At 44.9% G+C, this 26940-nt stretch overlaps 1 protein-coding gene across 2 annotated transcripts in view; it reads left to right on the top strand.

Annotated features, from left to right (window-relative positions):
- Positions 1 to 7281: 7281 nt before the first annotated feature.
- The window catches only part of CDKL1 (cyclin dependent kinase like 1), a 412368-nt gene continuing 392709 nt past the window's right edge, over positions 7282 to 26940 (top strand). Inside the window, exon 1 of one of the 2 annotated variants that reach the window (XM_085626994.1) lies at positions 7282 to 7437. The gene's annotated coding sequence lies outside the window, so the exon portion shown is untranslated. Of the gene's footprint in view, positions 7491 to 26940 lie in introns of both variants that reach the window. The other variant, XM_085626995.1, reaches the window with a different exon arrangement.

Genomic DNA, 26940 nt, shown 5'->3' on the forward strand with positions numbered 1-26940 from the left:
GGGTTATCTGTGCCAATAATGAGGTCCTCTGGGAGGTTGTCTAAGACCCCTACTCTTATGTGGGTCTTCCACCCCCTCCCTGAGTGTACGAGTGGGATGACAGCTACCGGGTAAGGCTTCACGTCTCCATGGACACACCTAATGTGCACGGTGGCCTCGGGGACTATTTGTTCAAGAGACACCCACATCCCCTGTATCACCGATTGCTTACAACCTGAGTCTAATAGGGCTTTTAGGGTTTTACCGTTTACCTGCACATTCACATGGAACGCCGTCCCCATCTCCGCTGTATATAGAATGGACTTGGATATGTAACCCACTTCCATGGGTTCTTCCGTTGGTCTCTTTTTTTGGCAAACGCGGGCTATATGGCCCCACTCCCCACACTCGAAACATTGGGGGCCCTTCAATCCAGGTACTTCGAGCCTTAGCTGTCGTGGCTTTATCGGTTCCGGGCGTTTGGTTCTCCTTTCGGCTCGGTAGGGAAGACTGCGCGGCTTCTCCCCCTCCCCCCCGAATCCCTTAGGTTGGGCTCTGGAAAATGTGGTAGCCATCTCCACCGCTTGTTGTATTGTCAGGTGACTATGCTGCCTCAACCACCTTTGAGTGTGATAGGGTAAGGCTTCGAGGTATTGCTCCAGGTAGATTTTTTCCATGATCTCCTCCTTGGAACTTACACTGGGAGTCAACCATTTATCGGCCGCCATTTTTAGCCGGAAGAAGAGTGTTTTAGGGTTTTCCCCTGGTCCCCCTTTCTCCTTCTTGAACCGTACCCTATATGCCTCCGCATCCAGACCCAGATGATCCAATATGATGCCTTTAATGGTCCCATATGGTGTGTATCCGTTGGCGTTAGCCACCTGGTAGGCGGACTGGGCTTCCCCTACCAGGAGAGGAGCCAGAAAAAATGGCCACTTTTCCAGGGGCCAACTACATGCACGGGCCACCCTCTCGAAGTTGGTAAGAAAGGCATCTGGGTCCTCACCAGGAATGTATTTCTGCAACGACAGTCCGGAGGGAGTGTGAGGACTAGGATCCCTAGGTTCACGTAAGGTAGTGGTTTGGGGATCGGCTATCGCTTTCTGTAGCCCTTCCAGTTGGGCAGCGATCGTGTCCTTGAACACCTCGCGGTCCGCACTCGCGGAGGCCATTTGTCGCTCGACTGCCCATTCGAGCTTCTCCTGTCCTTTTATCATGTGCTGAATTGAAGCATCCATCTTCACTGTACAGATGGGAGGGTCAGTGCCCGCATCCTCCACCACTGTGAGCGGGTCGGAAGGACAACGCAAAACACGGCGTCTAGTAAGTGAGGGTTTTATTCGTAAGGGTACATGTGAGTTCCAAGTATCCAGGATGTAAGGTCTCAATTCCCAAAAGGTTCTTGCTCTCTTTCCCCCTTCGGCGTGGGCTGGAGACGGTTCTGGTCACGGGCGTGGACGTCAGAGGACTCACGATGGCGGCCACCCCAACAGAAGTAGAGAAAAAGAACAGAGGCTGGAGTCAGTAGGACGCTCAGGGTAAATTACCGTCAAGGGCCCGGGTGTCAAACAAACGAAACACTCTACACGACCGGTGTGAACAGGGAAGGCGGTGCAAGTGAGGGGGGGGGAAAAGGGGTCAAGTGCTCTCAATATGTACAAGTGAGGCGGCGAGCGGTTCTTAGGTTATTTCTCAGCCTTCTCCCGCCTCCCGACTCAGCCTGTGAAACGTTCACGTACCTGGGTCAGCCACGCTCCTCCGTGGGCGCGGCTCGGCGAAGCGTGGGTCCGGAGTCCTCCCGTCTTCGACTTCTCCTCCTTCGACGTAGTCGCTCTCGTCTCCTCGCTCCTCGATTCTCCGTACTCCTGCTCCGATGCTCTTCTCACTTCTCCGTCTCCCGCTCCGGTGTAGCCACACACCACGACTCTTCCTTCCTGGGGCCTTATTGGGTGATCAACCTCATCGTCATCGTAGGGGGCGTGATTACCAGGGAGCGCACTCCAGTTAAAGGGGAAGACGTCCGTAGGTGCTTCCTCCGATGTTGTCGATTTCCATTCGTCTCCCTGTGAATCATAAAAGACACCGTCCGTGACCTCTCGAGCCTCCCACCAGTCCGCCCCTTGTAGCCTGTCGCCCCTGCTCTCCTCGTGACAGTATGGTACACAGAACTCCTTCCCCTCTGATCGCACCCTCCGCTCCATCTCCCTCTCAGGGCAGACCTCCTCTCGCAGTCGCAGGGGCAGGTTCTACACCCCCACCTCCAGAGCCTGCACCTTCATGCCTGGAGCTTGAACGGGACAGCCTGAGTTCTTTCTCTCTCCCACCGGATGTGGTGTCCAGGAGACACTTCACCAAATCTGTTTATTCCTCTAGATGGGCCAGGTTTGTGAAGTGGTGTGGAGAGAGATCCATTGAACCTTTGAAGGCCCATTTATCAGATGTACTTAGTCTTTCCTTGCCCCAGCAAGGTTGTGTTGCGGCTACGGTTAAGGACTACTTGTCGGCCTTCCTTTGTTTGCCGGACTAGCCGTCTTTATTTAAGTCATCCATTGTTATGAGGTTCATTAAGGGCCTCACCAATAGGTTTCCTCCCACACCCTTCATAATGCCTCAGTGGGATTTGAATTTGGTAGTTACGTTGCTAATGGGGGGTCTTCTTTTGAGCCTCTTCATAGTTGCACTTTGATGCTACTTTCATTTAAGAATATTTTTCTGGTAGCTCTCACCTCGGTAAGGTGGTTTCTCCTTTCCAGCTAGGCCAGTCTATCACATTGCCTTCCTTCTATCCCCCCTCACCGTTCCAAGGAGGGGGAGAGACTACACGCCCTGGACCCTTGGAGGGCAGTCAGCTTCTACGTGGACAAGACCAGGGACTCTAGATTGGACGACCAACTCTTCGTAGGCTATATGGGGAAGATGAAGGGCAAAGCCATCCACAAGAGACCGCTGTCCAGGTGGATCATCTTGTGTATCAAGATATGCTACGCCCTGGCCAGGAAGGAGCCACCTGAAGGTATCAAAGCTCATTCTACTAGAGCAAAGTCTTCTACATCAGATTTGGCTATAGGGGTCCCTGTGGTGGACAATTGTTAGGCTGCAACATGGGCCTCCCTCCACACTTTCGCGAAGCATTATTGCTTGTATTCTGAGGTGAGGAGGAATGGCGATTTTGCACGGTCTGTGCTACAGGCCTTTTTGGTATGAATAGGTGGACACCCTCCTCCGGGAGGGGGACTGCTGTGGGATTCATTTCAAAAGGTGAGGAATCCACAGGCAGATGTATCCATCAGAAGAACAAGTTACTTACCTTCTGTAACGCTTTTTCTGATGGATACAGAATCTGCCTCTGGATTCCTCACTGACCCACCCTCCTCCCTGTTGTTCACCTATGTATACCAAAAAGGGTTTCATTGTATGACTTTGTTGTTTTCCTATGTCATTTGCTTGCCTTACTGTTTGTTGTTAGGAAATACTTTGGTTTTAGCTTTTCCTCTTTACTTATATGCTGGTGTATTCGTGTTTATATTTACTGGGTATACTTGCATTATGTTGTGAGTCCTCCCGTTCGCCTAGAAGGCACGGACAAAATTAGTGGAACTGACGTTAGCACGCCGACAAGGTCTTCTTATGGCTCCGATGACGTCATACGGAGTCGCGAGCGGAGCCGTGTCATTGTGACGTCCTTGTCGACGTGGGCGAGCTAGAAAAAAGTTTCCATGGAATGCTGGCGCAAAGGGTAATTCAAAAGGTGAGGAATCCACAGGCAGATACTGTATTCACCAGAAAAAGCATTACAGAAGGTAAGTAACTGGTTCGCTCGGGATGTTATAGGTGCATGGTTGGGTAGGCCCTTAGAGCAAAGAAGGTATAGAACATGCAGCCAGGATAAAGAATCACTTTTTCATGTAATTTGTGTGTGTCGAGGATAAAGACACATTACTGTGATGTATTTCGATTAGGTTTTCTCCATTATATCTTTTCTCCCCCTAATCAATCGAGGAGCATTATGATGCACAGCTGTTCTACTTATACTTGTATATTGTCAATGAATAGCTGAGTGTTTCAGGAGTGGATTTTAGCTTACTTGCTGATGTTTTAACAGCATCTGGGGCTAAATGCTCTGACTACAAAAAAGTGGTCACAAATTGTGGACCGGTTCTTTGTGACCAGCATTTTAGGTACCTATGTATCAGTAGGTCAGTTTGTGAGATAAGCAATCGCAGAATGAAGTGCCTAATTAATATTCAGCAGGCAGGTTACAATTTGCTATCCAAATGTAATTGGCTGTGATGACAGGGATGGTGGTCTACAAGGCGCAGCAGGCCACCACCATTTGAGAATGAAAAACGTTTTTGTTTTAAAGGAGCCCGATTTCCTTAAAGAAAATTGGGTTGCTTTAAAAAATAGAAGACTTTTTCCATTTTGAAAAACTTGAGTCAGAGTTCGCAGTGCTCCCCTTGACCACTCAATGGGTAGTTGACCAAAGGGGACCCACTTTCCTTTTGTGAATTAGTTACTACCCCAACTTTGAAGTTGGCAACTGATCAGTGGTTTGCACTGGAATTACGGTTGCAAACCATTGATACATAACTTACTGAATTCCAGTTTGGAAGGGAGGCCCTTAAACACACCCTCATAATTTGGTAATCATTTCCAAGCCCATTTTGCAACTTGGAAAGCTTTTTTGAATTGCAAAATAGGTTTTGTACATGTGTAAAAAAGTTTTTGTGGTCGCTAACCCGGTGTTTTTTCTGAATCTGAGGATTTGCGACCAAAAATACCCTTTGTACATCTAGCCCTGCCCTTGCCCTTTTTATTAGTTTGGTGCTAGTACAAAGGAAGCGTGGTCTTCACTGAAATCATTCGAGTCAGCCAGGGCATGGCCTTGCAGCATGGGGGCGAATTCAGCAAGCCTTTGTTATATTTTGCATGTCTTTTTAGAATGAGTTATTGCTTGGAATCTTGTCTCTCGACTGAAAATGTTTCAGAGTAGTATGTTCTGGGCCACTGTAAATATGCAGCAGGAGAGGGCCAAAAGATGCGGCAGGGTTGGGTAAATTCTGCGGCAAGAAAAGGCAAATTATGCAGCATAATGCGGCACATATTTTAGTAGCTTTACTTTATGATTTTATACTCATTTGTTGTGTACTGTATGCTGCATTTATGATCCTGGAAATCGAAAATAAAGCTTTTCAATCAGATTTTGTACTTTTTACAATTGTTAACACTGTCTAGGCATTGGGTGAACCTCATTAGTACCAGTTTAATACCCAAATACACCAATAAGCAATAGAAATGTAACAAAACAACCTTTGCAAAAGGCCTTCCACTGCGCAGCAACACGTGCTGCTATGTTTTTAGTAACTTTTGAACTGTTAAACTAAAACCCATTCTTTTCAATAAAACCTGCAGATGATGGATTGTCTGGTGGCTCAGTGGATTTATGCGTCCACTGCAGGGGCGTATGTTCGACATGCATATGTTCAACCTCATGGTCCCAGGTTCAAATCCCGGCGGGTCCACTCAGCCTTTCATTCATCTGAGGTCGATAAAATTAGTACCATTCAGTTGGGTAACAATAAACATCTCTTATTCAGCACCAAGATGCCTCGGGTGAACATGCAGTTTACAAGTACACGTTATGTTATTGTGTGGCAAATGCGACAAATCTATGTTTATGTGAAAATCACCACAGCCAGCACAATCACAAAATTCCAATGTCCCTAAGAATGGTACATGAAAATATGTTAAAAAGCTACTTAATACTCACTTTTTTGTTCAGCATGGGGGTATGCTTAAAAAGTGAGAAAGCTCTTACATAAAAAATAAATCTTGTCACAAGAGAAACTGTATGCTTGCAGTAAAACAAAGATGTTTAATTGTTGTTACCGATGAAATGCAAGCGTTGTTTGTTGAACCTTGTCCATAGATGCCTGATGTAGGTTTGTTAAAGTATGCAAAAAAGTGATGGGTGGAATGCTTGTCCTGCCCACTCTCAGGTTGCTTGTGTTCCGGTTCAGGGAGGACCTAGCTTGGCAGTTCGGGCTGGACTGTTTCCAGTAGAGTAGGGTCAAGATTGATTTGCATATAGAAGGGTCTAAACTGAGGTGGCATGGCGTGCGAAATATGGATGAACTGGGATGTGGCCCCCAGTAATTACCAGTGGCTGAGATTAATCCAAGCATTCCATCCATCCCTTTTTTGTATACTTTGCTGTAGGTTTCTTGGCCTGTGTCTGTATTATTGTTTGGTTTTGTGAAAATCGATCTCAACGTGTGCTTATCTTGTACCTGTAAATTGTGTACTTCAGTGTACATACACCATACAAAAGACAAGCCTATGGATGTATTGTCCTGGCTTGTTTATTTACTTTATTTGCAGTATATTTTTTATGCAACCACAAATTAGAGATAAAGCGAAAAGTGTTCTCGTTTTGAGAGCAGCATTTTAGCCTGCTCTGTATTTAAATGGTGTCACATGATAAAAGGATACCATGGTCTAGTTCCAGCAGTTCTTATCCTGTGGTCTGGGAACCCCTCCTGGTGCGCAACTCAAACTCAAGGTGGTCTGCAACAGCTTATAAAATTAAATGATATCAACAGTTAATAAAGTGTACAGAAATAACGAAAAAATATGTAAAATTTAAAAACGTTCTGTAAATGTGAAGGAATTTGGAGTAAAAATGAAGTTAGTATCCTCGAATTGACTCATGGGAGCATTGCAAGTGCATCAAACAGAATATAATATGGATGATGGGGTGGGGGGGGGCCTCAACAGAATTTAAAAAAATTACGTCCTTTCCATAAAAGTTTAAATGTTTTTCTTTATTTGTTTGTTAATTAAATGCAATGTTTCCTCATTTGAGTTTTTGACGAATGCCTCTGTCTTAATTTGTGTGCATTTTTTTGCAGTTCTGTTCATCTAATGTGCTTAGGGCAGTGTCCCCAGGTCCCAGTAATGAATTTGTGGTCCCCGAATTCCTGTTAAGATTAGTTGGGTGGGGCCCCCGGATTCCAGTGAGGAATAAAGGGGGTGGGTCAATGGTAGTCAAAAGGTTAAGAACCACTGGTCTAGTATAAACGGTTTTATATTAGCCGGAGTATTGTTTTTCGTTGGGGAAGCCGAGATGGTGTTGTGCCTCCGCCACCCTGGGCGCAGTGGCGCCCCTGCCGGGTGTTCGTGCATCAGCACCTTCAGGCTGCAGGTGAAGGGATGTGTGCCTAGCGGAGCTCGATCGTCTATTGGCTGGGGTGGCGAGTTGTTGCCTCCCGCGCGCTCGCTGATTGGCTGGGCATAGCTGTGTGCCAAGGATGCCTTGCTTCCCCGGGTGTAGCTCGACTGCTAGTGACAGGCAAGGCTCTGTGGAGGAGCGAGAGCGCAAACAGGGGAGAGGCCGGCCTGAGTGTACCCGGCGAGGAGCCGCTGCAGCGCGGGCACCGGAGGAGAGACCAGAGACTGGTGTGTGCCGCCGAGCGGGCGCCAGGGGCTGGGTGGGGTGCTTCAGGGTGTAGGTGAGCTGGAGCGGGTATCTCGGTCTGCGGGGGTCACCTTTAGTGTCCAAACAGCAGCGGCTGTTCGTGTGTGGTTGTGTTTGCGGCTTCAATGCCGTCTGTTTGCGGAGCGCGTGTAGTTATTTGTGTACTACGCATACTATTACTAGTGTGCATGTATGCATCCTGCACGAGCGCCGCGTCAGCTGTGACCCCCGCTCTGTGCATGTGGACACTGTGAATGTCCCTGTGTGTGCGCTTCACTCGTGTCTTTCTATGTGCATGTGCCTGCTTCTGCTGTATATGCCCGGTGCATGTGTCTGCTGTACTCGCAGACTGCATGTGTGCCTATTTGTGACTGTGCCCGCTGTGTATGTAGGCGTGCGTCATGTGGTGTATACTCTGTGTGTTCTCTAAAGGAATGCGTTTACAGTTGTAGGCGCAGTTTGTGTGTACATTCACTTCGTCATCTGCTATGTAGGTATACCTTATGCACTTGTGTGCGTGTGCCTACTGTAAATGCCGTACCTGCAGCCTCCTGTGTGTTTATGCGCAGTCTGCTCTGTCTGCATACCGCAAGCCTGCTGTTTTGTACTGCGAGTTATCCGTAGAAATACTGCATGTATGTCCCGAGTGGTTTATAGGGTGATCTCAGTGTGTTGTTTGCACCCTCCGTGCTGTCTCTATAACCGATGTGATCTCTCTATGCACACCGCGTGCCTGTTCGTACACAGCTCCCTGCTGCGCATGCACACGTGCTGTGTGTGCTCCATGTGAGATTGTACTGCACCCAGACTGCGGACACACTCCGTGATCGCTCGACGCCCAGCCTGCATATGTTCTTCTGCGTATATTTCATTCCAGTGCACTTGTACGCAGCGCCAACGTGTAGCCTCTCGGCCGCTTCTCAGCGCCGACTCCTCTCAATCGTGTTACTAGGCGAGGACGTCGCTTTAGGGATGAAGAGGGTGAAATGCTGCAGTTTTCACCCATTTATTTGATATTTAATGTTGAGCACCTTTGCCAGCTAGTAAATTGGGCAAACCTTGGCAGCTCAATGTCGGTTTTATGTAAAGTATTACTGCACAGAAGACCGTCTCTTCATTCGACGCCTGGTCGAACTCCACGTGTTAGGTGGTTTCAGTAAAGCACATTTTTAAAATAATGTTTAATCCCCATCAGTACTTTGCATTTAAGTATACGGGGAAAGGGAGGTGGGTCTGTCAAGGTTCACACGAGCTGAGGAACAAAGCTGTAGGGAAAACTGGTCTTACGGCAACTCGTGTAACTAAGTAATTCCTATAGCGGCATAATGCCAGAGACACACGTAGCTCTTAAAAACCACAAAAACATTACGGATTCTGGCACCCAATTGCCCCTTAAAATAGCAGCATCTATGTATCGTACTGTCCTGTTTAAAAAAAAAACAGCAGTGAGCCTTATTCTTCCAGGTGCACTTTCAATAGTGCATATTCTTCACTATGTGTCCGGACAGTCGGCTCAATATTACTGTATTCTTCCGGGTGCCCGCTCAAAGAGTGTAGATTCAACATGAGCTGTCTGTGTCATGCTTAATACCAGAGATGCAATGAGTTGTTTATCTGGCCTGCCTGTGAAATACATCACATAAGGCCTTATTTAGCCGGGTGGATGGCTGAACAGCAGATTGTGCCCTCGTGATCAGGATGTTCTGTTAATTAGCACAAATGTATCTCTGATATTTGGGGCGCTGTGTTAAATAACTCCGATTCTGCACGATTTATACTCGCAATAATGTGCTTTCATTTATCACACTTCTGTCTTTTCACACTGTAAATAACAGGTTTTACTGTTACCCAGTGTATCAGTATTCAAGACGTCCTGTTGAAGGGCACTAACGCTTCAGCCTGACCGTGTCCATGGTGCTAAACCAGCAGTGTCTTGGTAAATAAAACTAATTTTTATACAGAAATGCTGCAGCTGCTCAGGGGTAAATAGCATTACCATGTCTCTGATCACACTTCAAATATGATTGCCTAATATTTCCTATTGACCTCAAACACTTCATTTTCATATTTGACTGGCCGCCTTGTCGCCACTAGAGCCCAGAAAGGTTCCATTTTGTTGAAAAATGTACATTGCTATCGATTTTTAATTATATGAAAATATATATTTGTTAATATCTTTGCTTGCTGCACGGTGTGATCCTGGGCAAGTTACACCCAAGCTTGTCATCCATAGCCATCGCACATGCCGTATACATAATATTTGGATAAAAGAACCCTTGTTTCAGTAATATATCGATCATTCACCTCAAACTCTCCGCGTCCTTTCGTGGGGCCCATGCGTGGCGTATTTCGCCTATATCCTTTACATTCAATGATCTGACTGACACTGTAAGCCATGATGCATGGGAAGTATTCCGACTTCACACCCTTGGGGCGGAAGAAGCACAGAAATATCCCGAGTACTCAGGCCGCCCCCAAGCGTCGGTCGGGTTGGTACAGTCCAGCTGCAGAAGGCGAGGAGAGGCCGAGGTCTGGTGATGAATGTGGCCTCCGGTGGAGGGGTGTTAGAGTGAGGAGAGACAGGAAGCGTGTGACGCACCTGCCAAGGGCCCCAGGTCAAGAGTGGAACTTTCAGACAGTCGCTGCTGTCGGCCCACCGCATTTTGGGAGTTGCAGTTTTCATTTTAACATTGTAAGCATTGGACAAAAATTGTACCCTGTGAAGCTAAATACCCAGAACAGGCTGAAGGTAGCACCCATCATGGGGCAGGTGGCGCGTGATGCAAGGGAGAATCCGTGGTGAAGTATTAACTTACTTCGCCTTTTTGTTGTCACTTTGTGCTATTGCTTTCATTTTTTTTTTAACTAGCTCAATATAACTGCCCATTATGTTTTTTCACTGTAGTTTACAGTCCAACGTACAAGCACCCACTTGTTGAAGCTCTTTTTGGTAGAAGGTATTTTTAACTGGTCAATTGGAATTTCTACCACACGGTGCCCTAAAAATTGAGCAGAAGTTGCACGTTTGTGAGTGCCCGAATGTGGGTTGAGAGGTCTCAGTGCATTGAGAAATGTGTGCCGTCTCTTTCAGAATCCTGTAACCAACGTCCCGCTACACCACTCCAGAAAGAGGAGGTACTGGGTATAAAGATGCGGCTTCTATGCTATCGAGAGGACGTGGGGTGGAGGAGGTGGAGAACATATGGAGTTACTCCATATGAAAAAGTTCCTATTGATCCAGGTGCTTTGGCTTGACTTGGCAGTGATGGGAATTGAATTCGGGGCGCGCGATGCCTTCATCGGATGAGGTCGCTGCGTCCTTCTGGCCGGCTCCTGGGTTGACATGTCTGCTGGGCAGCGAAGTGCATATATTGTTCCTGTTATTTACGTTCCTGTGTTCACCCGGCCCGTTTCCCTACCCTCGGATGGTCGTGCGATGATGGAGACGATGTGAGGAATGCTATTACAACCAGCGTCACTGATTATTTACAACAGCGCTGGGAGGCCTCCGGGTAGCATGCGCTTTACAAATGCCCTTTTCATTTCATTTCATTTACAACAGTGGCTCGGGGCGTCCCACCCCCTCCCCGTTGAATCCGCCCTTCCTAAGGAAGTTCAAGGCTATGGGCCCGATACACAAAGATTTACTCTTGAAATTGACGAGTAAGTCAGGGGTGTAACTGGAAATGACGCATCCCCCACTCCCCCTTGCAGAATGTAATGGAATAAGCGACCAGTACTACACGTGTCGGTCACATTTACTCACTGATTCTGTGAACGCGGCTCTGTATGTAAATCTAGAATGAATTACGTCACTCCCCTAAATTTAACAAGCATTTACAATGGAATAGGTCTCGCATTTCCAATGCCAATAGCTCAAACTCTCGCAAATGCAAGACCTATTGGATTGAAAATGTTTGTTTCCGGACTGCAGTGACAGCAGGCACATCGATGTGTGCTCACACTGCTCACTGATCACTAGTGGAGAAGTTACAGCATGGCATGACATCATGCCAGGCGAGCGTTGTAGGGAAGGGAAATCCTTTAGTCATTTTCTCTCTGGATTTCCCTTCTCTTTTTGAAACTCAGGAGCAGCAACATTGTCGTGGTGTCACCAGGGCTTTAAGTGGATGATTTTTCAATATTATATATAACATCCATTAACAAAGCCAATAGTCCAGCCTTGTTGTAGGTATGATGTTAGTTGTTGTATCATATATTTGGATTCAGAGAGTGAGACCTCCGAGGCACACAACAACTATTCAACCTCAAAACATAAGGCTTGTGTGCATTCAAACTTCATCATTATTATCATATATTTGGATGCAATGACAGAAACAACAAAATAGAAGTCGGGCGGCACACTATGCTAAGCACAGATTTTTAGCTTATGTGTTTTAAGCCACGCCCTTAATTACATTGACCGCGCCCCTTTGAGAGACCCCCGTTTTTTCATCCCACTTAAAGCCCTGCTCATAAGCCCATTTGATGTATAGATATATTAATCGCACTGTCCAGCAAGACAAAAAAAAAGTACTTGAAGAATCCCTAGATGCCAAGCCCCGCTGTACTATACCACCAAATGCTTTGCCTCATTTTAGACTCTTCTCACATTGCCATTACTGCTCCGAACCTGCCCTGCATGTTTAAACTAATTCCGTTACTTTCTGCACGTGCACTCCCAGCCTAAATGCAATTTGAGTCATTTACCAATTGCTCTGTTGATACTTGCATGTCTTTTTTGGCACTTTGTACCCAAAAGACTTATGAATATTTGGGGTTTATTTGCAGTGATCTTACTGGGGATGTGTTCATCGTCTCTACTGTATTGATACCACTGGGAGGTTTAAATCCCTCTCTCGCCTCCACTCTCCTCGCCTCCACTCTCCCTCTCATACCTCTGTTTTCTCTCTTCTACTGTACAACTACAGTTGCAATTTTTAAGTCTGTCATATCACCCCCTTCTAACATGGATCTGCTGTGGATGTACATACTTCCCTCTCCTCCTGTACTCATGTAGCTCAGGTATGCCTCTCCCCTCTGAATGATGAGGCCTCGTAGGGGTCAATGTGTAACACTTCCGGGGCAGAGCTTGCAGTATATTGGCAGTCCTGCTTAGGGACCCTTTGCTTCTGGAGACGAGGCCTCCAGCTCTGTACACGCATCTCAAATTGAGGTGTTTCCAGAAATGGGCGCAGTTCTCTATACGAGGGCCAAAAAAATGGAGCGCATCATTTATGGTGACACTTCGAGAATAGACATAGTGACCCTGGCGCTGCTGCCGGAAATATTCTGGACACAAGAATCCAGATTGGGCCTTGGGGACTCGATATTAAGGTTTCCGGTGTCCCCTCGCAAAGGATGTCTGCTGTTCTAGAACAACTCTGTTGTTTTCTGTGTCATTAACGCTGGTTGCATCGCTGCGATCTGTATGCAGCGCTTGCAGTGGATGCGCTGCTGAGACCTGCATTGCTTTCAGTAAAGGCACTGTTTGGAACAGCAGTGCTTACAGTTAAGGTAGTAATGGGATCTGCAGTGATTGCAGTGCAGGCACCAGTGGGATGTTTGCAGTGCTTGCAATGAAAGCACTGCTTGGACCTGTCTGCAGTGCCTGGCGTGGGAGGCACTGCTGGGGTCTGCAGCAGAGGCTTCGGATCGCCGATGCTTCCGGGGGAGGCAGTGCTGGGATCAGCAGTGATCACGTTGGGATCGTGGGACAGGATGAGGAAGAGTAGCGCGGGTTAGAGCACTGGCCTCTAGCTTGAGTTGAACAAGGTACCGAATTAAACTCTGGACTTTGCCCGAGGCACAGCAAGTCAGCACCGACTCAGTTTATGAATGATGTGGAATGGCGGGAGTGAATGCCCGGGGGTACCGTCCACGCTGTGGCATCACTGGCTGGATGTCAGCCACCTGCCTGGCACACAAGATGTCCGATGTGGATGAGACCGATGAATATGGAAAACCGGCTTCCTTAAATAGCACACTCTGAGAGTCTGTGGCTGTCAGGGAAGGGAGGGGGGTGAGCGGCGCTCCCCTCATGGCTGCGCCCTGCTTTGGTGCCGGCAGTCCGTGCACGGAGACATTCCAATTACCTGCTGCTCCCGCTGGCAGCATACACCCGGACGGCTCTCGGGCACTACTACTTTTAACACCGCTTCCCGCCGGAGCCGCTAATTGACGCCTTCCCGTTTGGTACAAATTACTTTCCTTCTGAGAAACCTAAACAAGCTGTTGCCATCACGCTTTCCCTTAAATAAAAATTTTAAAAAACTGTTGCTGTGAGAGACACGCGCACATCATCTGTCCGGGCACGTGCACATCTCCTGTCCCCCTTCCAAAGCTAAACCCACAACAATAGATCTCCTCAAGGCGTGCAGCGCATGTGCTGCTTCGCTAGGCGAGACCTAAAAGGGAGAGTCTGCCACTGAGAATAACGCTGGTAACCAGTGAGGGCTGCCACTCAAAGGACGTATATGGACTCTTTGTAATCTGAGTGTGTAGTAATAATACCCTGTCACGTTCATCTGTGCGTCCTAATTGCAACAAGCGAGGAAATGCTTAAACGGAATGTCCATTCTGAACGACATAAGGATGGCAAGGCAAGCTCTCGTTGTTGCACATAGGCAGGGTCACTGGAATTCTGCGATTTTTGCGGCTGTGGCATTTTCCACATGATTATGAATTCGCTGCATTTTGCCACATATTCTGTCATGCAGATTTTAACAATAGCATTTGTTTGTAGCTCCTACAGATTAGATGTTACTAAACACGCTTCAATACCTGTTGCAGACCAGTAGAAGCCCGTTTGCAAACCAGGACTAGTCACCTTTCTCTTGCATAATGCTGTATTTGGGGGTTAAACTGGTACTAATGACCTTTTCCCAGACAGTGGTAACCTGTGTAAAAATGACAAAATAATGAAGTAATGCTGTCACAAAATTGTACAGCATTAAGCCGCATCATTTGCGTTTTCTTGATGTACAATTTACTCAACCCTGCCGCGTTTTACATTAAGTGCCTTTTTTATACCTTTTTTAGGATCATCAATGGATTTTTCTGCTTGAATAAGTTTGCTTAGGAGTCTACTTATTTTAATTGCGTTCGTGAAATAGTGTCTTTGGCTTTTTTTTAGGCTAACATCTCGAACCTTGACCCCGTGAGGCTAAGGAGCTTTCACAGATGAGGCCTCCACACTGCCATCAGCAGTTCGCAATAAGCCATAGTTTGAAGGCACACATCCGGGATCTGCTCACTGCCGCTGTCCAGCCCCTCCCATGGTGGGAGACGTTGGTCAGCCTTGCAGCCAGGTCCAAGAGCCTTCTCGAGTGTGTGTGTGACCGGGGCTGCCGGACACTGACCTCTGAGCCTCTGCAGGTCAGAGCAGAGATGGGCATCTCGCCAAAAGAGCAAGCAAAACCGCAGTGATTGGTACCCACGGCCCTCCTCACTTTATGCGACAGAAGTTGGATTTTCAATTATTTGCAAACACTTTGGAATTAAACATTGAGGCAAGGTGTAGCTTGACCTTTGGTGTTTGCACAACAACAACCGACATGCTGAGTTCTGTCAGAGCTGATGAAGAGCAAACACTGACTCTAGAGGCAGGATCTTAAGTGTGTGAGAAGAGCTCTGCACTTCAAAAGCACTCTGCACTTGAAGTGCATTAAGCAGGGCCTTGCCTGGGCCCAGCAGCGAGGCTCCGCATTTCAGCACACTTATAGAAACCCTTTTTACTTTTAATGTGCATCACAGGAAATATTGTATTCTTAGTGGAGCAAAGAAAATGCATTAGTGGCTTTAATTGGATGTAACCTGAAGGCGTAATAAAAACACACAAGGATGAAAAAAGAATAGTAAGAAAAGACATTGGAAAATAAAAATATTAGCCTTCTGGTGCTGGAGCATTTGTTTAGCCAGGCGATCCCTTGTGATCAAGCTGCTGTCCCTCCCAGCGCGAGAGGCCGAGGGCCAAAGGCTTCAGTGGGCAGGCCCATTGCCCCAGGCTGTAGGCTGTCTTGGACAGAAGCAAAATGTATATAATAGTCAAACTGATCGATGTTTGGAGGGGCTGACACTATCCCCCTCTGTATGAATATGTATGTGTCTTTTAATTATAATTCTTTTTTTTAACTAGATGAGGCTTATAAAACCGCTAACGCAGCCTCCACGCCAGCCCTAAAATGTGTTGTAGTAAAAGTACCAATCTCTGAGAGATTATCCCACCAGGCTTAGAGTCAGTAGGCGGCAGTAAAAGCATTAAATGATGTACCATAGCTTCGGATTGAGTCCACTTTAGCAACACAATCTTGGAGTCCTGTCTTTGTGACAAGGGGCGGCCATTGTTCGATTCCAGAGGTTTTGTGACTCTGAGATGTCTCAGCCAACAAACTGTTAATTTTCTACACTGCGCCACTTGGGTTCCAACTGAGACTTAGGATTTTGGGAGATATATCCCTTTAATTACTTGACAAAACAAACACACAATGAGAAGGTATAGAAAGCCAGGATCCAGCTGACTTAATCTTTCCTGAGATATGACCCTAAAAGATTGGAGTCAAAAGAGGAAAGGCGGGACATCAGATGGAACGGGAGCTATTGGGTTCAATGCGCTGGAGCAGAAGTCAATTCATGTAGGCAATGAAACAAAGCAGTTCCTTCTGTAGTGCCAAAGGAAGGTATTTCATGGGCTGCTTCAGATTCTGTAAGGCTTTGAGAACATGAGATGTATCGGAAAAAAACAGCTGATGTTCTACTGAGCAACTCGGGGCTCAAACAATGGCTGGTGGAGCTACTGGGCCATGGCGTGAGGTGGTTTCCTCAGGATGCAGTTTAGTGGATTTCACGCGGATGAAAGGCTGAGTTGGCATTGCCTGGAATCTGTGCTATCTTACCAATGGAAGAACTGGGAGGATGTCAAAAACAGGACTCACCCCAAAGCTTGACTTATCTACCACCCATGATTGGCCAAGTCATCGCCATGCAAGCGATGCACGGGTAGGCACTCCCCATGTCTTTCAATAGTAGTCTGAAAGAGTTATATGTGAAATCCCAAAACACAAAAAGTCCCTATTTAAACAAATTCAATTTTGAGCTTATGCACAATGCTGATGCTATGGGGGAAGTAGCAGATCCTTACGATATTATTCAATGCTAGTCAGTCAGTATAACACACACAACTAATGAGACACTAATTAAAATGTATACAATTTTTTTCACATTAATACATAATCAAAGGTTAAAAAATTTCATATCAAATACAGTTAAACTATTACAAGAAAACAGAAAGGTCGTCGCTGCGTTTCGGTGGTTGAATAATCTTTCACCTTTTTCAGGACAGTTTTCTAAAAAGTTAAGGACGTAACTAGTATTTTAAATACACTAGATTTTCCGATGAAGCAATTTGCTTTCACATACAGGGATTGAAGATGCCCCAATTATAACAACCTTAATATAAAAACCAAACAATGTTGGTTGTGTTCGTTCGTGCCACCTTTCTAATATAAAGGATAAAATCATAAAACCAAATGTAATCTTATAAATCAAAGACACAGATTGCTGAGACGTGATTGGATACACAGATCTCAATAGCAAAGTCTGTCCCGTTTGTTTAATATTAGGGCCACTCGGCTTCTATAGTTCCCGTGCTGAACGTGCATCTGGGAATTTTAGAAAACCTATTAAAATAAAGGCGGCCTCCTTGCACGTAACAAACAGCTTCCGGGTCAGGATACACTGAAGCTGTTCGTTACGTGCAAGGAAGCCGCCTTGATTTTAATAGGTTTTCTAAAATTCCCAGATGCACGTTCAGCACGGGAACTATAGAAGCCGAGTGGCCCTAATATCAAACAAACGGGGCAGACTTTGCTATTGAGATCTGTGTATCCAATCACGTCTCAGCAATCTGTGTCTTTGATTTATAAGATTACATTTGGTTTTATGATTTTATCCTTTATATTAGAACGGTGGCACGAACGAACACAGCCAACATTGTTTGGTTTTTATATTAAGGTTGTTATAATTGGGGCATCTTCAATCCCTGTATGTGAAAGCAAATTGCTTCATCGGAAAGTCTAGTGTACTTAAAATACTAGCTACGTCCTCAACTTTTTAGACAACTGTCCTGAAGAAGGTGAAAGATTATTCAACCAACAAAACGCAGCGTCAACCTTTCTGTTTTCTTGTAATAGTTTAACTGTATTGTATATGAAATGTTTTTAACCTTTCATTATGTATTAATGTGAAATACATTGTATTCATTTTAATTAGTGTGTCCTTAGTTATCTGTGTTATACTGTCTGACTAGCATTAAATAATATCGTACGGATCTGCTACTTCCCCCATAGCATCAGCATTGTGCATAAGCTCAAAATTGAATTTGTTTAAATAGGGACTTTTTGTGTTTTTGTATATAGTGACCCTGTCCTTGATTGGATCCGAAAGGGTACCTTCCTCTTTTTCACTACTATTATATGCAAGATCAACATTCCTTGCTGCTCTAAGTTGGCTTTGTTTGGTCATTCCCTGGCTAGGAGGCCCCACCGTGTCTGGGCCTTTACTCAGCGATGGCAGCTGTGCACTTCAATACCACTATGCATAGCAGCGCCTGGGCCGTGCCCCATCATTGAGGCTGTGCACTGCATGCATAGTATATACAAGCGTACCTAGGCTTCTACTTGCTGATGGAGGCCCTGTACTTCATTCACTCTGTGTATAACCAGTCCTAGGCTTCTCCTCACCAGTAGAGGGTCTTCACTTTAGCCACACTATGTATATCTACGACTAGACCTCTGCTCATTGATGGAGGCTCTGAATTTTATGCACACTATACAGAACTGTACCCGAGCCTCTCAATGATGGTTGCTCTGCACTTCGTGCATTCTCTACATACCAAACCCTGGTTCTCTATTAATTGATGGATTTTCTTCACTTTATGCATACTATGCATAGCCACACCTATGCGTCTACTGGTTAATGGAAGCTATGCACCGTATGCACACTGTTAATAGCTGCACCTAGGCCTCTACTCTTCCACTGAGGTTCTACATTAAATGTACTGTCTGCATAGCCATGCCTAAACCTCTGCTTATCAGAGGAGTGTATGGGTTTAGTTGTGCCAGGAACCCTTCTCTTTGATGAAGGCTTTGCCCTGCACACATACTTTGCATAGACTGCACTTCAAGAGCACTCTGGCCGTACCTGGGCCTCTCCAGGTCAAGGGAGCCTCTTCGTTTCATGAGAAATCTGTACAACTGTGCTTGGGTCTCTCCTCGTCGAGTGAGAATCTGCACTGAACGAGCTCTCTACACAACCAAGGCTGGACCTGCCTTCATCAAAGGAGGTATGCACTTCGTCAGCACTCTGCATGAACACGTTTGGACCCACCACTGGTGAGGAGGGGGCCCTACACTGTCCACACTCCATGCGCATTCTACAAAGCATTGCCTCGCGCTCCCTAGGTACGAGCATCTGCGATCCACGAGCACTCTGTACGGCATCCCCCCAGCTAAGAGTGCGCTTTACTCCCTAAGCGCTCTGCAGGGCCTGGCCTGGACCTCTTCACTGCTAGGACTAGTCAACGCTCTACAGGCACTCAACATGGCCTCATCTGTCTTAAGACCTTTCATCAGGACGGAGGACAGAACCCAGCAACGGAATCTCAAGCCATTAGGCAAGAATTCTAGCTGCTAAATTACAGCCCCGTGGGATACACCAGAAACCAAGTTGTCGCTCATGGGACTGGACCCTGAGTTCTTATCTTGACTTTCAGATTGACCAATAAAAGGGAGCCATGCAATTCACTCTAGCCTCTTATTATTCAACTCCCTAATCTACCCCAGGCATGCGCTCTTAGAAATGCCTACCACCCCTCCCTCGCAACAAGCACTATATGGAAAACTGGGCATAAATATGTATGTAAATGATCATGGAATTACCCAGGTAAGGGACCTTAAGTCGAGGTGCCACAACATGGTGCTGCATTCTCATGATCTTATTGAGAAATGACTAATATGCTTGAGGAAAGCAGAGCGAACTAAATAGAAGACAATGACAGCGGTTCTGGGGTAACATTCACAGCTGAGCAGTCCTGACCTCAATCATAGGTTTGCATTTACGAAAAGAGACGCGAACCACACAAGAGAGAGTTAAATCTATGGTAAAAGGTTCAGTATATAGGATATTTACAGGGGTGGACGTGGTTGCTTTTGATTGACACTAGCGTGTGGGAGTCTGAGCCCAGCGGTCGCCATGCCTGGTGGGTGGAGCCCAGAGTTGCCACAACAGCTCTTGGTCTCCTGATCTCAAGTGGATTAAACGGATGTGAAAGCTCAAGCTCGAAGGGTAGGACGCCAGGCCATGCAAGTCATTCTCCGAAGGAAGATGACACTCAGCAGGTTAAACTTGATCTTGAGCTAACATCGTGTCCTCTTTGTCTCCCTGGTCGTGTTTGATCTGCCTTTTGTATCTAGTCTTCTGCTGTTGTTGCTCTTCAGCTTTGAGATCAGCCATGTTGGCCAACGGTCAAGATTTGTTTCAGAACTTGTGTGGCACAAAGAATGCAAGGCCCGTTGCTATTACGAGGAGACATTTTCTGAGTGCTTACCTGCTGTGCATCCTGTTCCCCGGGGCAGCCTTCCCTGTGACGCCTGAATCTCCCTCCCGCCGTCGCAGGACAAACGCGACCGCTGTGTGGGGGGAGACGCTTGGGAAAACTACATCTCCCATGATCCTTGGCACCCCGGAAGTGCCGCATTTTCGCGCCTGAAGGCGCTACAAAACTGACGCTGCCCTTGGCAGAGCGGGGCCCGTTGCTATTACGAGGAGACATTTTCTGAGTGCTTACCTGCTGTGCATCCTGTTCCCCGGGGCAGCCTTCCCTGTGACGCCTGAATCTCCCTCCCGCCGTCGCAGGACAAACGCGACCGCTGTGTGGGGGGAGACGCTTGGGAAAACTACATCTCCCATGATCCTTGGCACCCCGGAAGTGCCGCATTTTCGCGCCTGAAGGCGCTACAAAACTGACGCCGCCCTCCGCTTCGCGGGACGCGCGCGGGCGCAGCCGGGCTAAGCCCGGGCATAGGGCGGGCCCTCTTAGGCCCTCAGAGGCCTGAGGAGACTGGACTGGGCCAGGGACGCTGGTCGTTTCGTCGGATAAACTTCGGACATTGTAAGCACACCATTGCCAATTCCTACTATTACTCGGACAGTTAGGCAATAGTGTTATATGTAGATGTGGGTTAATTTGTCATACACAATAGATGCTATTATCCCCCATCCATTGCAGTAATAGGAATTTTATTGACTAACTATTACAAATGTTATGGTAATTAGTTAAACAAGTTTAAAAAAAAAAAAAAAAAAAAATTTTTTTTTTTTTTTTTTCTCGTCATTATCCATTTGTGTTTGGCTGCCTATACCATATTGATATAATGTCACGTGAAACCAGAAGTAGTAAAGCTGTGTCAGGTAGTTCCAAATTAACTGGAACCTTAGATGATTTTATAGTTCGTACAAATACACTGATAGATCAGGGTATTGTCCTCATGGAAAGGAGGGTCTCCCAAGATCTTGCCCAAGCAAAAAGGTCATCAATGGGCCACATTGCTACAGTTCGCACTCCAACGCGAACTCTTGAGAATAACACTATCAATTCTAACACACGGCATATTAATGCAGAGGTTCACGGTATTACATTGACACCCTCTGATACTCAAGATTGTAATACTCCTGATCCACAAGGTTTGGCTATTATAGAAAGCACCTTGCCAGCCCCTCAGCCAGAAAACCAGACAGCAAACAATAATACCTCAAGAAAAGGGATAAGGGAGGGAGCAATTCCCAAAAAAATAACAAGTAGACGATTAAACAAAAAATATCCCGCTACTAAACCTATTAAGGCTTCTAAGTCAGGAAAGTGCAAAGAAAATAATATATCTAATGCAAGAGGGTCAAGGGAAGGCAAGGGCCAAGAACAGGGGAAAGGAGGAGCTGCCCCCTAAGACACTACCCATGAACATTGTAGATGACAGCTTTTTAGATAACTCCTTAGCCGACATTTTATCTGTTAATCTATCAGCTGAAAGTATAGGTACAAACATAGGGAAAGAAGACTCCCTTATATTGACCCTGTCAAAAATATTTAAGACCTTCCTCATTCCTATAGAAGAAAGACTAATTGGGATAGAAAAACAACTTATAGAACTGAGGAAAGAGAAAAAAGATGAATATACTAGCAATCAAAAAAAGGTAACGCAGGTTCCAGCCCCTATTAGCAATGTACAGGTATCAAAAATACTTGACAATGACATTGAAAAGGAAAGGAATACAGCCCTAAAGGTCTCTACCAACAATCCCATCATCATTGACGTAGATGAAAATAGTGCAAAGTCCTTACCAACATGTGAAACAGCTAAAAAGTTGACTCCTTGTAGTATCTCTACAAACAATAACGACATCACGCACATAGAAAAGCGCAGGAATATTAACTTACCCCCTGAAGCATGTGATTATGTAGTTATTCTAACTGGGGTTCCGGAATTAGGCTCATCAGTCTTAGAACCTTATGTGGCGCTTAAAAACAAAGTGTCACATTGGCTGAATAACAATCATCCATTACCACCAACAATAAGAAGCAATATCTTAATGGTAGAGAGGGTCCCCTGGGTAGGCCATAACAGGAAAAAAATGAAAGGGGACTGTGTGATTGTATCGTTTGAGGACCCTCGGACAGTAGGACATATCTGTTCGGGAGTCCCAAGGAATAATGGTTCACTGATTGTAGCAAGACCCCTGGCTTATTTTTATCCACCAACGGAACACCAAGATAATGCATGGAGTTGGTTAAGGGACTCAAATCCAGATAGGGGTGGAATAGGGTGTGAATTTTTTAGGAATACATATCCTAAAAGATGGGAAAGGGAGGGGGAAGATGGCTGGACTTTAATACAACGTAGGGCAGGGAGGCCCCAACATGCCAACTCTCAGTATCACAGAGAATGGATGGGCCCACAGTACACTCAACCCTTAATTTCTTGTTACAATAGGTTTAGTGGACTGGAGGGCATTGATTGACTCCAAGCACATGGGGAAGGACACAAATCCACACTCTGTCCATTTGTTTTATCCGTAAATTCACCCGTGGCTTTAATAAGTCCCCTTAGGACACCTGATTGTTTAAATGGTTCACTTCAATTACTATCAACTGGTATACAGGGGGGAAATATTATATCAAAAAAAAAACCCTTGGAAGCTCCTGAACCCACATCCAAAGTGGAACAAATAAAGCATCAAGAGGCAAGCGATCCTATTAGTAATAGATCAGAAATACCGAGAAGATTAGGTAAATCTTCATCGGCTGCTAACTGCAGCTCTAATCAAGGCCCCTCTATGGCCAGGATTGTTTCATGGAACGTTGCAGGAGTAGGTTCAAAAACAAGTGACCCCGAATGGAACCTTTACATAAACTCCTTTGAAATATGTGTTCTACAAGAAACATGGGCTACGACAGCTAGGCATAGGGTCGGATATAGAACGTACCAGCTGGAAGCAGTTCCATCAGTAAGAGGTCGTCCATCAGGAGGGCTAATAATATGGGTTAGTGTGTCCATTAATATAGCCATACAGCAATTAAGAACCGATTCCTTAGATATACTCGGTTTAAAAATGGTTACCATTGATAATCGGATGATTCATCTTTTTAATATATATAATCGACCATGCCCATCATATAAGGAGTCACCATGTATTGACAAATTAGAATCAATACTGGATACGCTGGACCCGGAAACAAGCACGATAATATGTGGGGATATGAACTGCAACTTTGAACCCATTGCCGGAATGAATAAATTGTATGAGGATGAAGATAATGCTAATGGCATACCATCCTTATCTAGTAATGGGACAGTTGCAGGTTCTACCCTAGCTTTCCAAATTACAAGGGTACTGGTAAGCCATGGACTGAGGGCATGTAACGGACGTTTTCCCTCTGATAGTCCCAAGGTACCTACTTTCACGAGACGTAATTGCCAAAGTTTAATTGATTATGTTATTATTTCCATGGACTTGTGGCCATATATAAATGACTTGATGGTCAAAGATAGATTTGATAGTGATCACCATTCCTTGGAAGTCAGCTTTGCAAAGAGCTTAATGCTGGGTCAGGAAGTAGATGAGGGAGGACACCAACCTGTCCCAGATAATGTTATATTAAGTAATAATCGTCGGTCCGTTAAATGGGCATACATACTGGGACAAGAAGATCTAGTGGCAAATATTTATAATTGCCTCACTAATGTATTTGACATCTATAATCCCTCCGAAAGCGAACCCGGTTTATTTCTTACATTACATAAAGAGTTCTTTAATGAACTATTAGAACTCATGACTAGAAGACCAAAAAAAGGAATGGGCGCAGTGAAGCTGCAGCCTACAGGCAAACCATGGTTTAACAAAGAATGCCGGAAAGCAAAATCAGCTTTGATAGACTCGGTCAAAAGTAAAAATGCTATGGTAATTAAAGAAAATAGGAAATTATATAATAAGGTGCTGACCAATGCAAAGTGTTCATGGGATGAGGAATTATGGTCCGGTATGCTGATGGCAGCTAAAATGAAGGACCAAAAGCTATTTTGGGAAACAGTGGTTAAGGGTAATCAAAGAGAGAAAGGTTCGAGAGAAGTTTATCTCAATGAAGCAACCTGGATAGACCATTTTACGAACCTGTACGCCGCCCAAGGGACTGTTAATGCAGCGCAGGAAGATCATGCTGTGTTGCTTACAGAGGCTGAATCTACACATATAGTTTTTGATTTGGTGGAAACAAAATTAGCCATCAACTCTGTTAAATATGGGAAAGCTCCTGGGCTGGACAAAGTACCAGGTGATCTGTTCAAGCATGAACTAGATGTCTGGGTTCCTTACCTTAATCATCTGTGCAACATTGTTGCTGCCGGGGAGACAATTCCGGACACATGGAACGGGGCGGAAATCATTACTATTTTTAAAAAGGGCGATAGAAGCAATCCTGCTAACTATCGTCCCATAAGTCTTTTAGATATTACCCAAAAAATTTATGCTAGGCATATACTAAACCGCATAAATACCTGGTTGGAAGAAGAACAAATTTTAACGAAATATCAGGCAGGTTTCAGAGTAAAAACAGGAACCATCGACCAAGTCTTAAGGCTCTGTTGTTTGTATTGGAAATACGTCGTTATTCGTAAAGGTCATTTGTATGTGGCATTCGTAGACTTACGGGCCGCATTTGACCTTATACCGCGAGACCTTTTATGGGAATCATTGAAATCCCAGGGGATCCCGCTAGGTCTACTAAAATTGGTTATTGGACTACATATGGACAACTATGCAAAGGTGAGGTGGGGTCCTACTGGGGAACTCACAAAAGCTATCCCCATAAAAAGAGGAGTACGCCAGGGATGTGTACTGGCGCCAACCCTATTCTCCCTGTTTGTTAACGATATACCATCTTACATGGAGTGTAGTGAAAACGACGCTCCAAGACTAGGGGGTGAACGGGTTTCTTCCCTTTTGTTTGCAGATGACACCATTCTCATTTCCCAAACACCACGGGGCCTTCAAAATTTGTTAAATAGATTCCAGTCGTACTGTTCCTTGAAGGGCCTAGAAATCAATACAAAAAAAACGAAATACATGGCATTGAGCCCACATAGGAACTTCAAGAAAAATTTAATGTTAAATGGACAGAAGCTTGATTATGTGCAGAATTTTATATATTTAGGTGTCTCTATAGACTCTTCCTTAGCTTGGAGACCGCAGCTAGAAAAGAATAAGATCATCTTCAAACAAAACTGTTTACCAATTCTTAAGAGACACAACGAATGCTTGAATAAGGCAGTGACCCCTGCGATAGAGATTTTTAAGTATAAAGTCCAATCAGCAGTATTATATGGGGCGGAAATATGGGGTCCTGTATGTAGACATACATTTGAAAACCTTGAGAACAAGTTTCTTAGGGGGTTGATAAAAATACCTACAAATACCCCTTTAATACCACTTCTTTTGGATCTAAACCTGAAACGAACAGATCAACACGCAATATTGAGACCATTATTGCTGTGGGTTAGATTGTGGACGACCCCAGAACTACTTAATTACAAGAACGGCCTGAAAGAAGTTATGGATCTCGACAATTGTAATAAAGTTTATTGGTTCAAGTATGTAAGAATTTGGTTAGGCATAATTGGATTAGCCCATTTTTGGAATGATCCTGAGGCTATGAATTCGTGCTCCAAGAAAATTGTTAAATTATCTTTCTGGTCATATGTGAGCAACGAATTAGTATATGCAAGAATTCATGGACCGCTAACTGAAAACTTCCTATTGTTTAAGGATGTCGCATCTTTTGAACCATTTTTAGACGAGATCCATCCGCCTTTATCAAAAACCTTGTACCTAAAATTTAGATATGGTACCCTTAGAACTAAGGCCTTTGAAAAAAGCTGGGCGAAATCAGGAAGTGATCTCTGTCTCTCATGTATTCATGGTACTAAGGAAGATGATTTACACATACTTCTATTCTGCTCCAGCTATGTAATACCAAGGAAAAAGTGGATAGTACCACTCTGCCATAAAATAGGCTCCAGATCCTACAAGGAGGCTGGTAGAATTTTAAAAACTGACACCAGCCAGGTGATAGTTTTTGGAGTTAGTAGGTTTCTTCTCGCTGCTAATTTTATTAGAATAAAGTTGGGTCTACATTTTTAAAGAAAAAGATAAATCGACGAGATACATTATTTGATATTTTTTTTAAAAAAAGATCATGATACTAAAACATGTAATTGTTGCTTCATTATTCTCCAACTAGGAATATGTGGTTGTTGCTTTTTATGAATTTCATACGAATTTTTAAGAATTCCTTTTATATAAAAAATGTCCTAGCGGTTACTGATTTAATACTATTTTAATAGTTTTTAAATTATATTTATTGTTAAATTGTATTTTTAACTTTGTAAATTTTCCACCCGGGTAAAATGTGTTTGACAAAGACTATGAAATTAGACATTGTATATAAGGACGCTATGGATATATACGAATAGGTTAGCTTATTTGACTCTTTATTTACTGCTACTTTTATTATTTCTTTTTGTGCTAGCAAATGTCAAAATGTAAGATAACAAATGTTTCTATTGCTCTTTTATGACACAAATGCGTCGAAATAAAGATTTAAATGAAATGAAATGAATGCAAACCTTAAGAAGTACATGGCACTAAAGTGACTATGAAGAGGGTGTGATGATGCACAGTGCTTTTTACATTACAATGACAATTAAGAAGAAACCCCACAATGAGGAAAATCACTGACAGCAACTTTTATCCCGGTTCCTACCTTTACTCTAGCCCTCTCCACAGTCCCAAGCAAAAGAAAATCTGTAAATCATACCTTTTTTTAGCCAGCCCCCCGGATCACTTATTTTGGCCTAACCATTAAATCCAACGGAGAC

Source organism: Triturus cristatus, chromosome 9, assembly GCF_964204655.1.
Source record: "Triturus cristatus chromosome 9, aTriCri1.1, whole genome shotgun sequence".
NCBI lineage: Eukaryota > Metazoa > Chordata > Amphibia > Caudata > Salamandridae > Triturus > Triturus cristatus.